The 21,163-nt window shown below is 46.1% G+C and overlaps 2 pseudogenes; both read right to left on the bottom strand.

Annotated features, from left to right (window-relative positions):
- Positions 1-18,843, bottom strand: part of LOC119567725 — a 35,814-nt pseudogene extending 16,971 nt beyond the window's left edge.
- Positions 15,560-18,864, bottom strand: LOC122462853 (annotated as a pseudogene).
- Positions 18,865-21,163: the final 2,299 nt, after the last annotated feature.

The following is a 21,163-nucleotide window of genomic DNA, read 5'->3' as shown; positions in this document are numbered from 1 at the left end:
TTGCCCCAAAGAAGAGGTAACATGAACCAGTTCTAGGCCCCACTGCAATTCACAATCCTCCCCCCTGCTCACCTGCCGCCGAACCCTGTAGGTGCCACTTGGAGTTGGGACCTAAATTTTGGAAGTGACCGTTCCCTATGTACCGATGTTTGTGTCTCTGAGGGTGCACCCTGCTGCTCCATTCTAGGTGTCTGGATGCCTAAGCCTGAGCGCAATGCGTGAAGATGTACCACTTTAACTGTGGACTCAGTTATACCGGGATAAATGTGGAGAAGCCAATGACTGAAATTCTTGAAGCTGCCTAAGGAATTTGGAAGCCCAGTTCTGAAAACTGATGGGAATTGAGGAATCCAAATTTTCTAGGGACCTCTGAAAAATCTCAGCCTTCTGGGTACAAAGGATCAGATAATAGAAATTTTTTTTGGAATATCATATGAAACTTTGGAAATACAGAACAATCACCCACTATCAACCTTGCATTCCTCACCATGTCACAATGGGTTTTGACAAACAAATCATGTATCCAGCTGGTCAGAACATGTTTTTGTTTTTTCCCCCAGGGAAAATTTTGACTTTTTTGGACAAAAAAAATAGATACCCCTCCCAAACCCATTATTTTGTTTTCAACAACCAAATCTTGAAAAATTTCAGCTGAAAACTGAACAATTTTTGGCCCCAAACTGCTGAAAACAAACATTTTCAGACAAAACTGCCACCCTCCAAAAGTTTGGGGGGTTTTGGCAGCAGGTTCAGTTTTCTGATGAAAAATCAATAATTTGCAAGGGAAGCATATACTTTCCATAAAAAAAAAATCATTTAATCACACTCCCAATTCTCTGAAGAAAAGTTGATGAAAATTTTCTGACCAGCCCTAATAATCTGGTTTGTCTGACTCAGCCATGTCTAGAATATTCTTCATAGTCACATCTTGGTATTACACTAAGGTGTAACAGAGATGGTTGGACAATATTGGTCAAATGAGGTTTGGATTAAAAACAGGGTGGGGTGGAAATCATGGACATTTTAGTGATTTCCCACCCTCATTTTCTGACCAGATCCATAGAATATTAGGGTTGGAAGAGACCTCAAGAGGTCTTCTAGTCCAATCCCCTGCTCAAAGCAGGACCAACACCCACTAAGTCATCCCAGCCAGGGCTTTGTCAAGCCGGGCCTTAAAAACCCCTGAGGATGGAGATTCCACCACTTCCCTAGGTAACGCATTCCAATGCTTCACCACCCTCCTGCTGAAAAAGTTTTTCCCAATATCCAACCTAAACTTTAGGAGGTTCAACCCTCTAATTTGTCTAGGTCCCGCTGTATCCTATCCCTACCCTCCAGTGTATCTACCACTCCTCCCAGTTTAGTGTCATCTGAAAATTTGCTGAGGGTGCAATCCACACCATCCTCTAGGCCATGACCATCTAGGCCATCATTGCCAAGAGGAAAACCTCCGTCCCCGCTAGAGCCACCAGGAAGTAGAGCTGCAACATGCAGCCAGTGAAGGAAATTGTGTTGCTCTCTGACAAGAGGTTTTCCAGCATCTTGGGCACTGTAGCAGTGGGGCAGCAGATGTCTAACAAGGAGAGGCTGCTGAGGGAGAAGTACATGGGGTTGTGCAGCTTAGCCTCAGTCCCTATGGCTATGAAGATGAGGCCATTGGCAGCAAGGGTTATCAAGTAGATCAACAGAAAGGCAACAAAAAGGGATAAGCGAATGGCTGGGCAATTGGAAAGTCCCGTAAGGATGAATTCAGTCACCATCATCCCATTGTCCATTTCTTTGCTTGAAGAGGAGCTCTGCTGCATGGGGTTAAATAAAAGCGATTTCATTATGTGAAATTCTATGCATGGGAATGATGGATGGTCTTAGTGTTAAGGCAAAGGAGTGGGAGACAGAAGATCTAGGTTCTCCTCCACAGGCATGCGCCTACCTGTTTTCCCCTAATGATAAACATTCTCAGATTGATACATTTTGGGTTTTTGTTTTTAACCAAACTGAAACATTTCATTTGGGGTAGGTTAGACGTTAAACTCTCTCCCCCTGAGCTGTTTCAGCGATCCATGGGCGTTGCAGTGTGGGTGCTTCATGGTCCTGTTTTCCTCTCTGAGCTGGACTCCCTGGCTGGATTACATCTCATCTGATGGACTGCAATGGAGGCATAAACAGGGCAATATCGACTAGGCGTAGAGAGGTTATTTTACCTCTATATTTGGAACTGGTGCATCCGCTGCTTGAATCCTGTGTCCAGTTCTGGTGACCACAATTCATGAAGGATGTTGATAAATTGGAGAGGGCTCAGAGAAGAGACACAAGAATGACCAAAGGATTAGAAAACATGCCTTACAGTGATAGACTCAAAGAGCTCAATCTGTTTAGCTTAACAACGAAGGTTAATGGGTGACTTGATTACAGTCTATGAGTACCTACATTGGGAACAAATATTTGATAATGGACTCTTCAACCTAGCAGAGAAAGGTATAACAAGATCCAATGACTGAAAACTGAAGCTGAACAAATTCAGACTGGAAATAAGGCATACATTTTTAACAATGAGGGTAATTAACCATTGGAACAAGTAATCAAGCATCATGCTGGATTCTCCATCACTGACATTTTTAAATCAAGATTCGTATTTTTATTAAAAAGATCTGCTCTAATTCAAAGAGGAATTATTTCAGGGAAGTTTTATGGCCTGTGTTATACAGGAGGTCAGACTAGAGGATTCGTGGTCCCTTCTGGCCTTCAAATCTATGAATTTTTGAATGGTTCAAGCAGAAGGGAGTCCTCAGGGTATCAAGGGAGATGTCGTCCAGCCCAAGAGCCCAGCCCACAGCTCCCACGAAGTATCATGGCTAGTCAGTTGGGTGCATCCAACTGCCCTGAAATTGAATGTTTTGACTGGATTTGACAAACTGATATTTTCATTTCAAATCATCCTGATCCAGGACAAAATATTTCATTCCAATTTTCCATCAGGAAAAAAACTAAAAATGTTTGGCTGAAACTCCTGTGAAAAATTTTGATTGACAAAACTGCATTTTCTGTCAAAAAACATTTTGATGGAAAGTTCCCAAGCAGCTGTCTCTATTTGCTCCTCTCCAGTCATATAGTGCAATATAGACTATATATTTTGTTAGCAGCTCAGCCACTTATCAGCTATCTTCACCCTTTCTAACGTGTCATTGATTGACTTCTCTCCCTGCCAGCTTTCTCTCCATTTCTAATTTAAATAATACCCCTACAGATTTTTTTTTTAACCTACTAAACTCGCAATCTGATCCACCTCTGTTTATGGTAGGGGATTAGCTGGAACAGTTTGATCAGAGCTGTCGCTGTGATAGAAGGATAGGTGCAGCCGCACCTAAGAGATCAAGGACACAGCATTTCAGCATCGAGTCCTGTCGGTGGTGTCAGTGGAAGTGTGCGGACCAGGCTCATGCATGGGGGGGGCGGGGGGGCAGAAAAACCCCCAGAGGAGCAGGGTCCCTGAGATCCTGACTGAGGCTAGGGCTGCTGACACCCCCCTCCCGCCTTTGTCTGAGGTGTGTCCCTCTGTCTCCCAGCCATTGCCCCGAGCAATAGGGCTGTGAATAAGAGGCATCTCTCCTTCCGCCCCCCACTACCACCCAGGCTAGACAGGAGTAGGGGAGGGGAAGGGAAAGGGGTGGTGGCTTCAAACGAGAGGGGAATGTGGAGCTGACAATCCCCACCTCCTTAGCCCCCACTCCCCTTCCATCCATACCCATGATCCCCTTCCAGTGTTTCTCCCCTCCCCCTGGCCTGACACGCCCCCACCCCCGGAACACTCTCCCCACCCTCAATCCTCTCCCCTACCACCCATCCCCATTTATCAGCAATTCATAGAGTTTAAGGACAGAAGAGACCATCAGGTCCTCCAGTCTGACTCCTGTGTAGCCCTTACATTTCACCCGGTTACCTGTGTTTTGAACCCAATCACTCATGTCTGGCTAATACAGCTTCCAGAATGGCAGCCAGGCTGGGTCTGAAGACATCAAGAGATGGAGAATCCCACACTGTCCTGGGGATTTTGTTCTAATGGGAAATTACCCCCCACTGTTAAAAACATGTGGGCCTTATTTCTACTTTGAACTTCTCTGGTTTCAACTTCCAGTTATTGGTTCTTGTTCTGCCATTCTCGGCAGCCTTCACAGATATTGACTAGCGTTCTTTTTGGTTTAATCAGAATGTCACTCGGTACTAAATCCAACGCCTTGCACAAGTCTGAGTAGATCACGTCTATGCAGTTACCTTTACCAACCAAACTTGCAATCTCAAGGAATGAAATCAGGTTAGTTTGACAGGATCTGTTTTCCATAAAACCAGGTTGACTGGCATTAATTATATTCCTATCCTTTCATCCTTTAGCAGTTGAACCCCGTAACAACTTTTCTAGTGTTTTGCCCGGGATTGATGTCAGGGCAACCGGCCTATAGTTACTCAGTCACCCTGCTTGCCTTTTTAGACTATTGGCACCACATTCTCTCCCTCATTCCCCCTCCCCTTGCCGCAGCCCCAAACCCATCTCCTATTCCCCCTCCCACCACATATTCACCCTCATTCTTCGCCCTCCCATATTTCCTAGCTCTGCACCCAAAATAAGGATCTGGAAATGCAAAGAGCAGCTCACCTTAGAGGCAGGGTACGTCAGAAACCCCTTCACCAAATGACCCTGCAACTGGTTTGTCAGTTTACACTTGGTTCCATTGCTCAGCATGGTTGAATTACTAACTGGTTAATAAAGTTATTCAATTTCCATCTGTTTAATCAAGGCTAACATACTTGACAATGCTGCTAAAGTAAAATCAGAGGCTGCATGTGGATTCTAGAGCTCTTTGAAATAATGCTGTAAAACCAGAAATTTTGGTTTCAGGGCAGAACTTCCTGAAGGAACCCTTCAGAATGCAGGGACCTTGCCCAGGGCCCATTCTCCAAGAACTGCCAAGGACAACAGGGCTCAAACTCAGTGTGTGCGTGTAACTTCGGTTCAATGTTAGTCATGTGTCACCTTCAGCCATCGACTTCCTGGGAAGCAGACTGCCCACAAACTTCTGGCTGTCAACAGACCCTTCGTCTTGCTGCCCATGTGTATTTCACTCTCTTGGGCCTGCTTTACTGATGCGCTGACCTGGAGTTCCTAACTTAACCCTCAATAGCAGTGATGCTTCCCGGGGATACCCAGGGCAGTGCAGCACCCCGTTACCACCTGCCTTGAGCGTAAGGAAGTCTTGTCTGTCTCTACTGGGGGTCAGCTTCCCAACTCCGCCGGCCATGGTTAATATAAGCACTTCTTCTAGGCCTATGCAGGCCCTGCTGTCAATCTACTGGTTAGCGATAGGCACACTCCAACCCTTGAGCCCTCCGAGCATCTCCATGGAGAGTCCAGCACCTGTTCCACCGGGCACTCAGCATTTCACAGGAAAGGCCCAGCACGCTGTAGGAGTGGACACTATATGCTTTCTCTGCTTTCTATAATTGACAGATCAGACTTCAGAGTGCTGGTATTTGGAAATCTGCAAAACAAGGGTACCACAAGCAATAAGGGATCAAAGCAGCCATTCACACAGGGGTCCCAAGAAACGCCATTGTACAAGTGAGGAAACGGATCCAGAGAGGTGAAGTCAGCCAGAAACAAAACAGGGACTAGAAGTCCGGTGTCTCTGTGCCACTATCACAGTACTGACCTTTCTTCACTGTCCCACCTCAGGGCTCCCGTTCTTACAGAGTTATGGGGCCCTGAGACCTGATTCACATCTTACATTACCATTGCACATTGAAGGAGTTAGATGAAAAGAAATATTGAGTATCTGGTGCAATCCACGATAAAGGGGCCTGGTACAAAACACAGCGTGTGCTCACGTAATTACAGACTATCGTAATGGAGACACAGAGAATGGCATCTCTCGGCCTTGGTGCCTCATTGATGAGGTGTTTTAGAGCAACCCACAACAGCAGTGATAAATCTCAGACTAATCAAACCACAAAGACCTGCATCCCTACGCCAAAACAGCAGAAGTATCTGTCCCAATATTGAGTGCAAGCTATAGCAGCCGCTCCCCTCACCTAAAAAGCCAGATGGCCAGTGAGAGAGGTGACTCACTCATTACAGCAAACCAGCTTATTTCCATTTCACGGGCACTGAACAAACTACGGTAGGACAGTCTGAACCCTTTTGACAGCAGAGAATTTAGTGACAACTTTTCCCAGGATCTTTTTGACCTCTCTGTTCCTCAGGCTCTATATGAGAGGGTTGACCATGGGAGTCAGGACTGTGTAGAAAACGGAGAACACTTTGTTCAGGTCTCTCAGTGTATCAGGTTTTGGTAGCATGTAGACAATCATTATGGTCCCATAGAAAATTGACACCATGATAAGGTGAGAGGAGTAGGTGGAAAAGGCCTTTTGCCACCCAGTGGTGGAAGGCATTGGCAAGATGGTGGTGAGGATACAGATGTGTGTTGCCAGCCTTCATAGAAATGGCGAGAGAGTGCATATAGCAGCCAGCATGGTAGTGACAAGCTCCATCATACGTGTGTCACTGCAGGAGAGTTTTATTACTGGGATGAAGTCACAGAAGAAATGGTCAATTTCATTAGGGCTGCATAAAGTTAATGTCAGCAGCCAGAGAATGACTTATCCAAGTGCCAACTGCTAGCTGGAGGCAGGACCTGCCATTCATAAGGGCTTCATAATGCCGTGGTTTGCATATCGCTAAATGCCAATCGTAGGACATCACTGCCAGGAGAGAACACTCTGCAACTGCCAGGAAACAGAAAAAATAATTTCTGTGAGGCAGCCGCTAACAGAAATGGTCCTGTCCCCAGTCAGGAGACTGGCCAGCATCTCAACCCTCCTGCCCAGGGTGTCGCAGGTCTCCAAGCAGGACAATCCGCCAGGAAGAAGGACATGGGGGCGTGAAGTTGCTGATCAGCCACAACTAGCGGAACAATGAGGACGTTCCCAGGCACGGTCACAATGTAGATGGTGAGAAGCAGGAGGAAGAAAAAAAAAAACAATGAGGAGTTCTTGTGGCACCTTAGAGACTAACACATTTACTTGGACAAACTTTTGTGGGCTAAAACCCACTTCATCAGATGCATGGAGTGGAAAATACAGTAGGAAGAAATATATACAGAGTACATAAAAAGATGGGGGGTTGCCTTACAAATTCTAATGGGACAATTCAATTCTATTCGACATTGGTGAGGCCTCATCTGGAGTAGTGTGTCCAGATTTGGGCCCCACACTACAAGAAGGATGTGGAAAAATTGCAAAGAGTCCAGTGAAGGGCAACAAAAATTATTAGGGGTCTGGAACAAATGAGTTATGAGGAGAGGCTGAGGGAACTGGGATTGTTTAGTCTGCAGAAGAGAAGAATGAGGGGGGATTTGATAGCTGTTTTCAACTATCTGAGAGGTGGTTCCAGAGAGGATGGTTCTAGACTATTCTCAGTGGTAGAAGAGGACAGGACAAGGAGTAATGGTCTCAAGTTGCAGTGGGGGAGGTTTAGGTTGGATATTAGGAAAAACTTTTTCACTAGGAGGGTGGTGAAACACTGGAATGCGTTACCTAGGGAGATGGTGGAATCTCCTTCCTTAGAAGTTTTTAAGGTCAGGCTTGACAAAGCCCTGGCTCGGATGATTTAATTAGGGATTGGTCCTGCTTTGAGCAGGGGGTTGGACGAGATGACCTCCTGAGCTCCCTTCCAACCCTGATATTCTATGATTCTATGATCTATGATTCTATGAATTCAATTGAAGTGTGCTATTATCAGCAGGAGGAAAAATCACTTTTGTAGGGGTAATCAGGGTGGCCAATTTCAAACAGTTGCCAAGAAGGTGTGAGTAACAGTGGTGGGGTGGGGGACAGAAGAACCCCTTCCGTCGCTGTAGTAAGTGTCTACACGACAGCAGCAGCGGAGCAATTCCAGTGTAGACGTGGCCTTAGAACGATTCTGCAGCCTGGTAGTTCAGCATCAACCTCCACTGGATGAAAGCCACTGCCCCAGTTTGTGTTCTCGAGCCAGTGCCTGGGCTGGTAGCCAGAAGGCGATGGGGGCATTTGAATATAAATTCTTTTACATTCATAGTTATTAAAGTTTAACAAATGCTGTATTCTCATGATCTTGGAGAGTTGGTTTTATCTCCCCCAGATACAGACCGTGGCAGACACAGAAGGGGGAAATCAAACATCCACCACAGGATTCATCCTCCTGGGACTCAGGAATCTCCCAGAGCTGCAGATCCTTCTCTTCCTGCTATTTCTAGCAATCTACATAGTGACTGTGGCTGGGAACATCTTCATTGTTGTGCTAGCTGTGGCTGATCAGCGTCTTCACACACCCCCATGTACTTCTTCCTGGGGAACTGGTCCTGCTTGGAGACCTGCTACACTTCTGCCCTCCTGCCGAGGATGCTGGCCAGTCTCCTGACTGGGGACAGAACCATTTCTGTCAGAGGCTGTATGACAATTTTATTTTGTTAGTTTCTTTGGGGCTACAGAATCTTCTCTTAGCTGCTATGTCTTGTGATCGGTATTTAGCAATATGCAAACCAGTGCACTATGCAGCCCGTAAGAATGGCAGTTTATGCCAACAGCTAGCAAGTGGGTCTTGGATAAGTGGGCTTCTCACTGGCACCACACCAATGTCCTTCACATCACAATTATCTTTGTGGCCCCAATAAAAAACAACAACATCTTTTTCCTGTGAATCTACAAAAATAATAAATCTCTGCTGCAGTGACACCTACCAGCTAGAGGTTGTAACCACCATCCTGGCTGCTTTACTCACTCTGCCTCCATTTGCATTAACCCTGGCATCCTACGTGCGTATCATCTTCACCATCCTGAGAATCCCTTCCACCACTGGGAGGCAAAAGGCTGCTCTACCTGCTCCGCTCACCTCATCGTGAGACCATAATCACTGTATCTGCTACCAAAACCCAACACACTGAGAGACCTGAGCAAAGTGTTCTCTGTCTGCTACACAGTTCAGACTCCTATGGCCAATCCCTTCAGGTACAGCCTGAGAAACAAAGATGAAGGAAACCCTGAGAAAAACTGTCAGTAAGTGTGTAGATCAGTGGTTCTCAACCTTTTTGGGCTCCGGACCCATTTGTAAATGTTTATGGCCTGTCGCGACCCAGTAAACAGGCTGCGGGGGAGGCCCTGGAGTGGTTTTGGTTGGGTCCTGCCCCCCAGGGTAGTTGGGGTGAGTACTGGGCAGGGCCCAAAGTGGCAGCTCCTGCGCTGCAGGGCTGGCTGGGCTGGGCTTGGCTTTCTGCTCTGGGCATTGCCACCTCCGGGGTTGCAGCGCCGCTCAGGTTTGGCCCCGCCCCCTGACTGGACCAAATCTGTGTGTGTGGAGGTGTGACCTGGCTCATGGAGGTGCAGTGCCACTCACTCAGATTTGGCCTCCCCGGACTCCTGCCATCATGATGGCTGGGCCAAACCTGAGTGGTGCTGGGACCCCAGAGCAGAGCTGATACTAGGTGTTAGCAGACTAAGGAATCGCTTAGGGCCCTGAGCAGCTCAAGGGGGCCCCCATTAGTTATTAGTATGTGTGCTGTGGGGGGTCCCCCCCAAATATTCCTGCTTAGGGCCCCCAATTGGCTGGCACCACCTCTGCCCCAGAGCTTGCAGTGCCTGGAGCAGGGAGACGAGCCCAGCCAGCCCTGTGGGACAGGAACTGCCACACGACCTTTGAAACATTCTGGTGACAATTTTTTGGTCTCGGCCCACAGGTTGAGAAACCCTGGTCTAGATTGTCTGAGAATTCAGAAATCCCACTTTAAAAAAAAAAAGAGAGAAAATGGTGACAAGCGCAGCTGCTTTGCTGTTTGATACTCAGATGCTGTGTAGCCCTTACTTCTCGCTCAGTCTTTGGTCATGTGCGCTTATAACATTTGCGGATGTGCAAAGATTTAAACAGGTAAGAGGAGTCCGTACTGGGATCATTACAGTCAGAATAAACTTGAACTGTAGTTTACCTGCTGAATTTGGATAATGATATTTTGGTGAATTGTAGCCAGAGTTATACTGGTATAAGGAATCTTTGCATTGCTGTAACTGCCAGGTATTAGGGCTTGTGCCAGTATAATTATATTGGTTAAAAAAAAAAATCACACCCCTAATAGACAAAGTTATACTGGTATGAAATCTAGCACAAACTAGAAGAAGGTTGGTGGGCAGAGCTATCCCTGAAAGTCTTCCTACCTCAGACATGGCTTTTACCAGCCAAAAAGTGATTTTGCTTGTAGAGCTTATACAGATGGGTTCCCTGAAAGAAATAAGCTATATTAGTAAGAGCACATTTTTTGGTTGTTACACCCAGGTCTACGCTAGGGATTTTGCTGAGGAAGAAGTGTCATTAAAAAACCTAACCAACATTACTGTACTGGGAAACACTTCTGTTTAGACCTGGCCAGAGATACAACTGTATTATACAATGGCTACTGGGTAGCAGCAGAGGGTAATGAAAGGAGAAAGGACCATTTTACTCTGGGAATACCCCTAGATGACCGGAGATAAGGAAGAGGGAACAGGCTGTTATACTGTGTAATGACTGCTAGAGGAGAGTGGAAGATAAGGACAATGGAAAGGGGCAGCTGCACTTTACATTTGCTGCCACTGGGTGGCAGCAGAAAATAAGGACCCTCCCGTGTTGTGTTACTGGCACCCACTGAGAGCCAAGAGAAAAGGACACCTACAGAAAAGCGTTCTCAGCCGTGGTGCTGTGGCTGCTGGATAGCCAGGCAGCACCAACGATAAAGACAATGTACTGTGCACTAGGTGGCGGCACAGGGTAAGGGATACACATGGGGGAGTCTATTGTGGAAAATATAGATCGTGAGCGAGACATAAGACGCCATCAGTGAGAGCCAGGAGGATTCTGTAGAGGGTAAAGAGGAGGAAAGGATGAACTATACTTCGGCTTCGAAGAATTAGATTTTTCTTGGTAAATGTTGATTTCACCTAACAAACTGATGAAAAAAATTTCCATTGATGACCATTGAAATTTACAGATCGGCAAAGAACGAAAAATGCTGCTTGGGAACTTAGAGTTTGATTTAAGGATATTTACTTGGTATATTTTGACACGGGATGTTAAAAATTTGTGTTTTGACAGTTTAAAGCTTTAACTTTTTGAATCTCAACAAGTACTGTAATTAAATAACTATTGACTGACCCACCCACAGTCTGATCCCCCATAATTTTCTGCAACTGAAAATGTATTTAAGTATTTTTTATTTTTATGGATTAAATCATATTATCCATTGAAACAAATAAAAACTGACTTCTGCCAAGCCTAGCGATAGGTGCCCTTTTCTCTTGCATTACTCTCAGCTCTCACCTTGTCCCAGTAGCAGAGATGCCCCACTCCTTTGGGACACTGCTTTGCCATCTAAGGTCTAATAGACCTTGTAGCAGCATAAGTAGTATAAAAGTTGCAATGTTGCTACCTAGTGACTTACACAATGCAGCCACTTAGCGAAGGGATGTCAATCCGGAGCCCTCTCAGGGGGTCATTATTCAACATATCAACACCATTAGCCTGTGCCATGCCACTGAAACCTGGGGCCTGAGCTATAAAGCACCTGGGACAAGGAGCACGCAGCATCCTTACCCCTCTGAGCATTCCTCCACCCAGGGTCCTCATCTCTCAAGCGGTTCCCAAGTTCACAATCTGGGAGTTCCCACAAATATCCCACTGTGCAGCACTACACTCAGCCTGTATCCAACACAATCTACGAGAGTGGGGAGCAAATGTTTTATGCATCCCCTCTCCCACAGAGCTCAGGTAGACAATTACCCAGATAGAGTCACTCATGGACCACAGGTAGAACATGGAGACATTTTTTCAGTGAATGCTAAATTTGCCAAAAAAAAAAAAAAACCCAGCATTTTTCAGGGCAGTGAAGCTATTCAGGAATTCAGGTTGAATTTGGTGAAGAGTTTTGGGGGGAAAAAATTGGGAATGTCTTGAAATGTTTTAAATTCACATTGAAAAAATTTCATTCAACTTGAACAAAAATTGTTCATTTCAGTGAGACTCATTTTGGTTAAAAACAAAAAACTTACTGATTTAAATCAGTTTTGCTGTGACACTTCCTGTAATACCCAGTGCTGTGAAGCACCTTGCCACCGCCTGCCCTCAGTGTGAGGAAGACTTGTTTGTACCTACTCGGGGTCAGCTCCCCAACTCCACCAGCCCTGGGCGACACAAGCACTCCTCTCTAGGCCTATGCAGGCCCTGCTGTTACTTTACAGTTCGCGTTGGGTACATACCAATGCTCAAGGCCTCAGAGCATCCCCCTGGAGTGACCAGCCCCTGGTCCACTGGACACTTGCCATATTCACAGATCTGCTGCTTCCAAAGAACCAGAAAACCTTAGCTTAACCATTCCATCTCGGATCACTGCTCTGCTTAACACACAGCACTTACATATGTTTATAGTGAAAACAAATAGAAGTTTATTTAGCAAAGCTTAGAGATTCCAGTAGTAGCAAGTATTGGAAACAAATGGTTACCTATAATAAAATAAAATCATAACATGTACTCTAGAGCCCAAACTTTAGTTAACAAGATACATGTGTCTTGTAGAGTATTGCTCCCCCAAAATCCTTGCTGTGCTTTATAGCCAGGCTAGTGGTGACCCTGCTTTCATAAGACAAACACTGTTAACTTGTCTCCTAGGTGAAGGACTCTCAGCACCCCCTGCTGTTTTGTTTCTCTCCGATTTTGCAATCTCTTAACTTGCACCAGGCTCATTCTGTAAAGAGGCCTCCTTGGTGAGGCCTACAATACACAAATGGCCAGACAGGGAGAAAAGCATCCTGTTATCTCAGAGGTATAAAACTATAGGGTTAGAAGGCACCACAAGGGTCATCTAGTCTAACCCCCTGCCAAGATGCAGGATTTGTTTTGTCTAAACCATCCAAGACAGCTGGCTATCCAGCCTCCTGAGGAAAACCTCCAGTAAAGGAGCTTCCACAACCTCCTTAGGCGTCTGTTCCGTTGTCCCACTGTTCTTACAGTTAGGAAGTATTTCGGGAGGCGTGTCTTGGGAGGCGTGTCACCTCCTGGTGACCTGGCTTAACCCCAAGATGGTATTTTCAGTATAGATACATAATCCTTGTGAAACGTTTGGCTGGATAATTCTTAAGGCGTTATGACAACCCATGCAATATCGGCTCTCAGCACAGACCTCACATGCCACCCTCTGGTGAGCTCTTGTGCAGATACCCAACCCAGGGGATCCCTATGAAACTATGCACACCCTGTGCCCTTGGCCAGTTGGCAGAGGTCCTGGTCTCCTATGGGTCACCAGGCTGTAAACTTAATGATTCCCTCTGCTCTCATCAGGGAGGTTAAAGACCAGTAGTAAAATTTTCAGAAGTGCCCAAGAGCCAGATTTTAAAATGTATTTAGACGCCAGTAGGACTTTCAGCAGCATCTTGGGGCCTAAACCCATTTTTGGCATGTTCTGCACCTGGATGCTTTTGAAAATCCCACTAGGCATCTCAATACCTTTAAGTACATCTGGCCTCAAGCGACCTTGGCAACACAGGAACACAAATCTCATTGAGAGGCCAGGGGCCTAAGAGCATCTGTCACTTCGGAAGTTGGGTTTTCAGAGCTAGGTCCACAAAGGGACTCAGGTGCCTAGGACCAGCATTTAGGCACCACTGAGAGCCTCAAAACCCCAGCTCAGCTGACACCTGATGTCATAGGTGGCTAAATCTCTGCGACTAAAGGACTGTAGGAGCCAGTCTCTGCCAGTGAACATATGCACAGCCCCCTCAGTCTAGGCACTCGTCTCAGACCTCACCCCCACAGGAGCCTCAAGCTAGACATGGCCCTGCCTGTCTCACCCGCAGGGCTCCATCTGGTAGGCATGCTCCCAGCACGCCTATCCCCAACCAAAGTGAATGGAGGCTTCATGCCCCCCAGCATAACCCTGATCCCAGTGACTAGGACATTCAGCTAGGACGTGGGGGAGACAGGTCCAATTCCCACCCCACCCCCCAACCCCACGCAGAGGCGGCATTTAAACTTGGGTTTCCCTCTTCTCAGGTGAGTTCCCCGCGCACTGGCATGGAGGGCAATCAGGTGTGGGGCTCCCTCAAAGTCTCCTGAGGATATTAGTTTTACACAGTGGAACAATTAAACATGCATTGGGCCAGAGGAGGACTCTGCAGTCCGGTGGCTAGGACACTCGCCTGGGGTGGGGGAACCCACAATCAAATCCCTGCTCCATATTAGTCAGGGGGGACTGAACCTGGGTCTCCAACAGCCTGGTGAGTTCACCCCTCCCCCCCTTGGGGTTTCCAGCTGAAAATCTCAAGCCGAGGTAGTGTCTAACTCCATGGGAGAGATGGGGCTTAGGCACACTAACTGATTTTTCCTCTTGGCTAGGTGAGGTGGCTCCTAGCTTCGCATGCTGACCTCTGGGGATCCCTTTCTTAGCTGCCTACTTCTCCCCATGCACCATATAGGGAGCCTGGCTGCGAACTCAGGGCTGAGGTTCCCACTGGCTGGCATGGCACTAAAACTTACTCATTGCAACACCTAAGTCCCTTCGTAGATCTAGCCCTAAGTTATTTTAGTGTATGGAATTAATAGGGATATCTACCCACATTCAGCAAGTAAAATACAGCTCAATTTTAAAAGGAGTACTTGTGGCACCTTAGAGACTAACCAATTTGAGCATAAGCTTTCATGAGCTACAGCTCACTTCATCGGATGCATACTGTGGAAAATACAGAAGATGTTTTTATACACAGACCATAAAAAAAAAAAAAAAAAAAAAAAAAAAAGGGTGTTTATCACTACAAAAGGTTCTCTCCCCTCACCCCACTCTCCTGTTGGTAATAGCTTATTTAAAGTGATCACTCTCCTTACAATGTGTATGATAATCGAGGTGGGTCATTTCCACCACAAATCCAGGGTTTAACAAGAACATCTGAGGAACAGTGGGGGGGGGAGGGGGGGGAGGGAAGGAATAAACAAGGGGAAATAGGCTTGAATAGAGGCTGGGAATGGTTGAGTCATTATAAAAAATAACCTATTTCCCCTTGTTTATTCCTTCCCTCCCCCGTTCTTCAGACGTTCTTGTTAAACCCTGGATTTGTGGTGGAAATGACCCACCTTGATTATCATACACATTGTAAGGAGAGTGATCACTTTAGATAAGCTATTACCAACAGGAGAGTGGGGTGAGGGGAGAGAACCTTTTGTAGTGATAAACACCCTTTTTTTTTCTCCCCATGATCTGTGTGTATAAAAACATCTTCTGTATTTTCCACAGTATGCATCCGATGAAGTGAGCTGTAGCTCATGAAAGCTTATGCTCAAATAAATTGGTTAGTCTCTAAGGTGCCACAAGTACTCCTTTTCTTTTTGCGAATACAAACTAACACTGCTGTTACTCTGAAAACAGCTCAATTTTAGTCAAACAGTCCTGGTATTGATTCCTCTTATATTTTCAAAACTTTGCACATCCTCAAAATGTTATAAGCGCATATCACCAAAAATGTAGTGAGAAATAAGGTCCACATAGCATGAGTATTACACCATTTTGCCTTAAGGGATTAAAGTTTCTGAATTCTCAAAATCTAGACACTTACTGACAGTTCTTTCAGGGCTTCCTTGACCTCGTGGTTTCTCAGGCTGTATATGAAGGGATTGGCCATAGGAGTCAGAATTGTATAGCAGACAGAGAACACTTTGTTCAGGTCTCTCAGTGTGTTGGTTTTTGGTAGCAGATACACAGTGATTAGGGTCCCATAGAAAATGGTCACCATGATGAGGTGAGAGGAGCAGGTAGAAAAGGCTTTTTGCCTCCCGGTGCTGGAAGGGATTCGCAGGATGGTGTAGATGATACAAATGTAGGATGCCAGGGTTAATGCAAAGGAGGGCAGAGTGAATCAAGCTGCCAGGATGGTAACAACAAGCTCCATCTGGTAGGTGTCATTGCAGCAGAGATTTATTATTTGTGTAGATACACAGAAAAAGTTATCCATTTCATTGGGACCACAGAAAGTAAATTCTAACACAAGAAATACTATTATGGGAATAGTCAAAAATCCACACATCCAAGAACCAGCTGCTAGCCAGAGGCATAAACTGCCATTCATAAGGGCTGCATAATGCAGTGGTTTGCATATTACTAAATACAGATCATAAGACATTGAAGCTAAGAGAGAACATTCTGTCGCTCCAAAGAAGCCAAACAAATATTGTGAGGCAACCACTGACAGAAATGGTTCTGTCCCCAGTCAGGAAACGGGCCAGCATCCGGGGCAGGAGGGTGGAGGTGTAGCAGGTCTCCAAGCAGGACAGATTCCCCAGGAAGAAGTACATGGGGGTGTGAAGGTGCTGATCAGCCACAGCCAGCACAATGATGATGTTGTTCCCAGCCATGATCACAAAGTAGATTGCTAGAAACAGCAGGAGGAGAAAAACCTGCAGTTTGGGGATATTCCCAAATCCCATGAGGATGAATTCTGTGATGGACGTTTGATTTCCCTGTTGCGTGTCTGCCATAGGATGTATCTGGGGGAAGCGATTAACAAACGTCATTCTCATTGTACTGTAGAGTTTAACTTTAATCTATTGATTCAAATGCTTCCTCTCCTTGAGGTCACAGCCCAAATGCTGGGTTGAAAACCCAGGCCGAGGTGGTGGGATTCATACAATGAAGGCTAATGATGAAGTAGGAGGCCGTAGAGTTATTCTCACCCAGTTTTCCTAGCCTGATGAGTATTCATTGTCATCATGACGGACTATGAATTGCCATTATGAATGGCAACAGATCGTCATTGGGCCGGGAATGGAGTATGAACGTGACTCTATAGCCTCCCTAGGATGTGGGAGAGACAAGTTGAAGTCAGACTCCAAGGCCAGAAGGGACAAACAGCTGAACATTGGTTTGTTTTGGACTCGTCCCCAGCAGAAACCAGCGCTCCTTGACTGCTTTTTCCAGTCCAAAACTGGAACGCCAAAGCCTTTGTAGCAGGCATTTGTTCGATTTCATTTGTGCTGTACCATGCAGATCAGTTTTTATGCTGTTATGTGAGCATCATGGTGACACTTTGGGGATCACGCAGACCAGGCTTTTAAGGTCAGGCTTGACAAAGCCCTGGCTGGGATGATTTAGTTGGGGATTGGTCCTGCTTTGAGCAGGGGGTTGGACTAGGTGACCTCCTGAGGTTCCTTCCAACCCTGATATTCTAGGATTCTATGACCAGTCAGGGGTTCTGTCCCTGCCTGCCCTGCAACCTTGGGTGCCTTAATGCTTTACCAGCTCTGGCAGAGCCCTGACCCCAGTAGCCAGCTCACAAGAATAAAGCTCTCGCCCTGGCTACCATCAGCCTTGCAGGGTGAGCCCCCTCAAATGACACCCGCAAACCCAGAGATTAAGAGGCACCTTTCCCCCTTCTTGACAGCTAAGCTTTCCTCAAGTCGCACAGAGACCCCTGCTGGGGTAAAAATAAACAGGAGATTTATTTAATAGAAAAATTGTGGATTCACAGATGAAATAGCAAGGGAAACAAACCTATACAAGCCATGCAGAAAAAAAACTGAGCTACAACATCAACCTTTAAAATTTCAAATTAGGTAAAAATCCCTTTTCTAATAAAAGCCTTTCCCAGCATATTCCCTAACTGTAGAGCAATTCAGCAGGTCACAGACAGCACCCACCAAGTGACTGTCCCTCAGTTACTGGAGAGATTTCACTTGAAACCCCTTCAACAAGATTTTCAGATTGTTCCCCCCACGGCTTGGTCTCAGACTAGGGGGGTTCATGGTTAGTCAGAGCAGGGGAAATGCCCTCTACTTGATCACCAGGATGTCTCAGTGTTTTCCCCTTAAGTGTAAGGGTCCACCATTTCTCTTTTTCTGGGTTGTACAATGCTAGGTGCTTTGAGCTAGTCACATCTGGGGAGGGGCGGGCAGCCCCTTTCTACCAGAATGGCCACTGCGAGGTGGAGCTGAAATTGAAATAACCTGTGCTCAGAACCTATATGCATACTCATAACCACAGTCTGTACACATCTCAGTGATTAAGTTTAGAGCATTACAAGATTTTATCAACAACCTTACTCAACATATTTTTATGTACAACACCACAATATGCAATCAGTTGGTGTAACTGCTTGTTTTTAAACTTTCTATTCTCCCCTTGAGGTGTCTGAACCCTGGTTGCCACAATCAGGGATTAACTTTTCAAATTCTCTACCAATAGATATTGTTGATTCAAACTGCTTAGTGAGATTCTAAAACTGCATGATAAAAATACCCATTAAAATCTCCACGAGCAAACTTATACATTTACAAGGGATAGAAGCTTACAGGATTCAGAAAACATGCCAACTATCATGTCTAAAGTTTGTTCACAATTCCTTGTTCTCCCCCCCATAATTTTGAAAGAGTTACAGAGAGATAAAAGGAAAAATGAAAGCCTGTTACTTTGCCACATGATCATTTTTCAAAGTTTGAGGAAGTTTTGGAAAGTTACCAAGTGACAAAAAGAAAAAAGAATAAAAGACAGAAAAGAGCAGGGGGAAGTGACACTATTTATTTTCTAGCACACCGCAGTTTAAAAACAAAATCACCAAAAGTTTTTAAAAAATGCAAACTTCTTCCTGATTAATGGAAGTAACTTTCAAATGTCAACATTTTTAATGAAACTGGTTTTCCATTTTCCAATCAATTCTAGTGATCATTAAGCAGAGAGACAGAAAGCAACCTGATTGCCTAGGTAGCATCTTACCAATCTGTTGCTGAAGCAAAGGGGACTCCTCTCAGCAGTCCTTCAGTCTCTCTAGCAGCTAACTTACCTAGTGGCTGAGCAGCCCTTTTATCTCTGCAGCTGTTGGGAGGCCACTGATCAGTCCCAACTGAGCAGGCAGGCAGTATCCCTATTAACCCTTTAGTGGTATCCCCTGACAGTGTACAGGTTCAGTCTCGGTGCCTGGCAGCAGCAGCAGGATGAGGGATAGCGCTCACCTGAGACCACAGGATATTCAGCCTCCAGTAGATGAGCTTGGATCTCTCAGTGTTGATGACCAGGAATCAGGTTCTTCTCTCTCACTTCTCTCCAGAAATTGGTTTCTCTCAGTAAAGAGACCCACGTGGCCCTGAAGAGACCAGCAGTTGCTGAGATCTCCCTTGGAGAATGGTCTCCTCTCTCTATTGGCAGAGCACACTCGCCTCCTCAGATTTGTATCCTCTGAGGAAGAAGGTTGTGTCTCCCCTCATGCTACTTTTGAGGGGCATTTCCCTCCACTGAGTGCGGGGAGCTGCAGCTGGGTTTGCGACACAGACGGCACAAACACCAGGGCTGGTGAAATCAGCCTGCTTGGTCCAAAGTTCTCTCCTCTCGGGGAGAGTCTTCTAGCCCAAACGGTAATCGCAGCCTGGGCCTCCCAGTGCATTCACTCCCAGGGCAGCCCAGTCATCTAGTCCACCAGTGATTTACTGGGACAAGACCAGGTGCACGGAGCAAGGATCTTCCACCATAAGCTAGCTTCAGCTGGGGACCCTACAGGCTTGTCTACACAGGGAATAATGCCAGTACAAATACACCACTGTCGCAATACTGGCAAAACTCCCCATGTGGAAACACTTATTCTGGACTCAGAGTGCCATTTTCTGGTTCAGCTTATTTTGCTTTTAAAATGACGCCAGCTACACTGGGGAAAAGCCAGCTTCATCCAGAATAAGGGTGTCCCGATGGGGCATTACACTGGCGTAACTGTCGCTGTATCAGTATGCTGGTCACATTCCCCATATAGACAAGCCCTACCGCATCAACTTAAGTCGCAAAAGATCTGCGTTTAGGTCAGGCTCAGCTAAATCTGATCACTTTCCCCACCTCCGCCATCAATGCTGAGTGAGACCTGAGCAGGCAGGGTCGGGCTCTCATTAGTCATTGTGAGACGGCCCCTCCCTGAGTGTCTCTCTTCATCTCCATCACTGCGGCATTCCATCACTCTCATTTCTGCTCCACTTCCACCTAGTGGTCAGTTCAGTAATAGCCTATTTAGAGGCATGAGTCCAGTATCAGAGACTAGCTGTGTGGGTGAGTAATCTCAGCTCCTCTGGGTGTGTTCAGGATCCTGTTCATGAGACAGCCCTGCCTCTCCCAAAGGTACTTATCTGCCCCCTTTTGCCATAGTAGCTGGGTGACCCACAGTCTATAATGTATAGATCCTCACAACACATCTGTGAGGTATGGAATGCCTGTTTTCTCCATTGTACAGCTGGGGAACGGAAGCACAGAAATGTCCATGATCAAACAGGGGATCTCTGGTGGAGCCGGGACTGGAACACAGGTACCCCAAGTAGAATTGAACAAACAGCTGATTTTTGGATTCGGTGGCAGTTCCAAAAAATCAGAAAAGACAACTGCTGCAGGTTGAACCAAATCTGGAATTTTCCACAAACCAAAATGCAACAGAAAATCCACTTTGGGTTAAAAATACCATGTCACTCAACTGGAAACATTTGACTTCCAGGCATTTTTAAAAGGGTCGATTCACAAGGATCTTTAGGTTCCATTCATAAAATGGGCAGTGGAGAATGGGGCCCAGCTTGCCTTTATAACCTTTGGCCCAGTGGTTTGAGTTCTAGCCTGTGATGTGCGAGACCCAGATACTAATCCCAGTCCTGGTGAGTGCCCTAACCCTAGTGACAGGCTGCTCGGGGGGCTGTCTCTCAGACTCTTCTGTTGAAGCTGTCCCACTTTGTATCAATAATGACATGTTCATTGTTGCAGGGACTTGAGTCAAGGTCTTCTATCTCCCAGCTGCATGCTCCGACCACTGGGCTGTACAGTCATTCTCATGCTTGCTCCCTGAGTTAATGACTATTGAGGTATTTTATGCAAAGTGGAACAGCTTCAACAGCGAGGCTGAAAGAGATCCACCATTGAGCACTCTATGGCCCGGGGTTTAGGGCACTCCCCTCAGAGACGGGAGGCTTGCGTTTAAATTCCTGCTCCAGCACAGGAACTTGAAGCTGGGTCTCCAGCATTGCAGGTGAGTGTTTCAACCACTGTCTAAAACACAGACCTCTGCTGCTTTCTTCTCCTCCAGCCATTTTGTGAACAAGCCCTAAGTCTCTTTGTGAATCCAG

The sequence above is a fragment of the Chelonia mydas genome, chromosome 14, assembly GCF_015237465.2.
Source record: "Chelonia mydas isolate rCheMyd1 chromosome 14, rCheMyd1.pri.v2, whole genome shotgun sequence".
NCBI classification, from domain to species: domain Eukaryota; kingdom Metazoa; phylum Chordata; order Testudines; family Cheloniidae; genus Chelonia; species Chelonia mydas.
The sequence above is the reverse complement of the archived record's forward strand: the minus strand, read 5'-3'. Positions and strand labels throughout refer to the sequence as shown.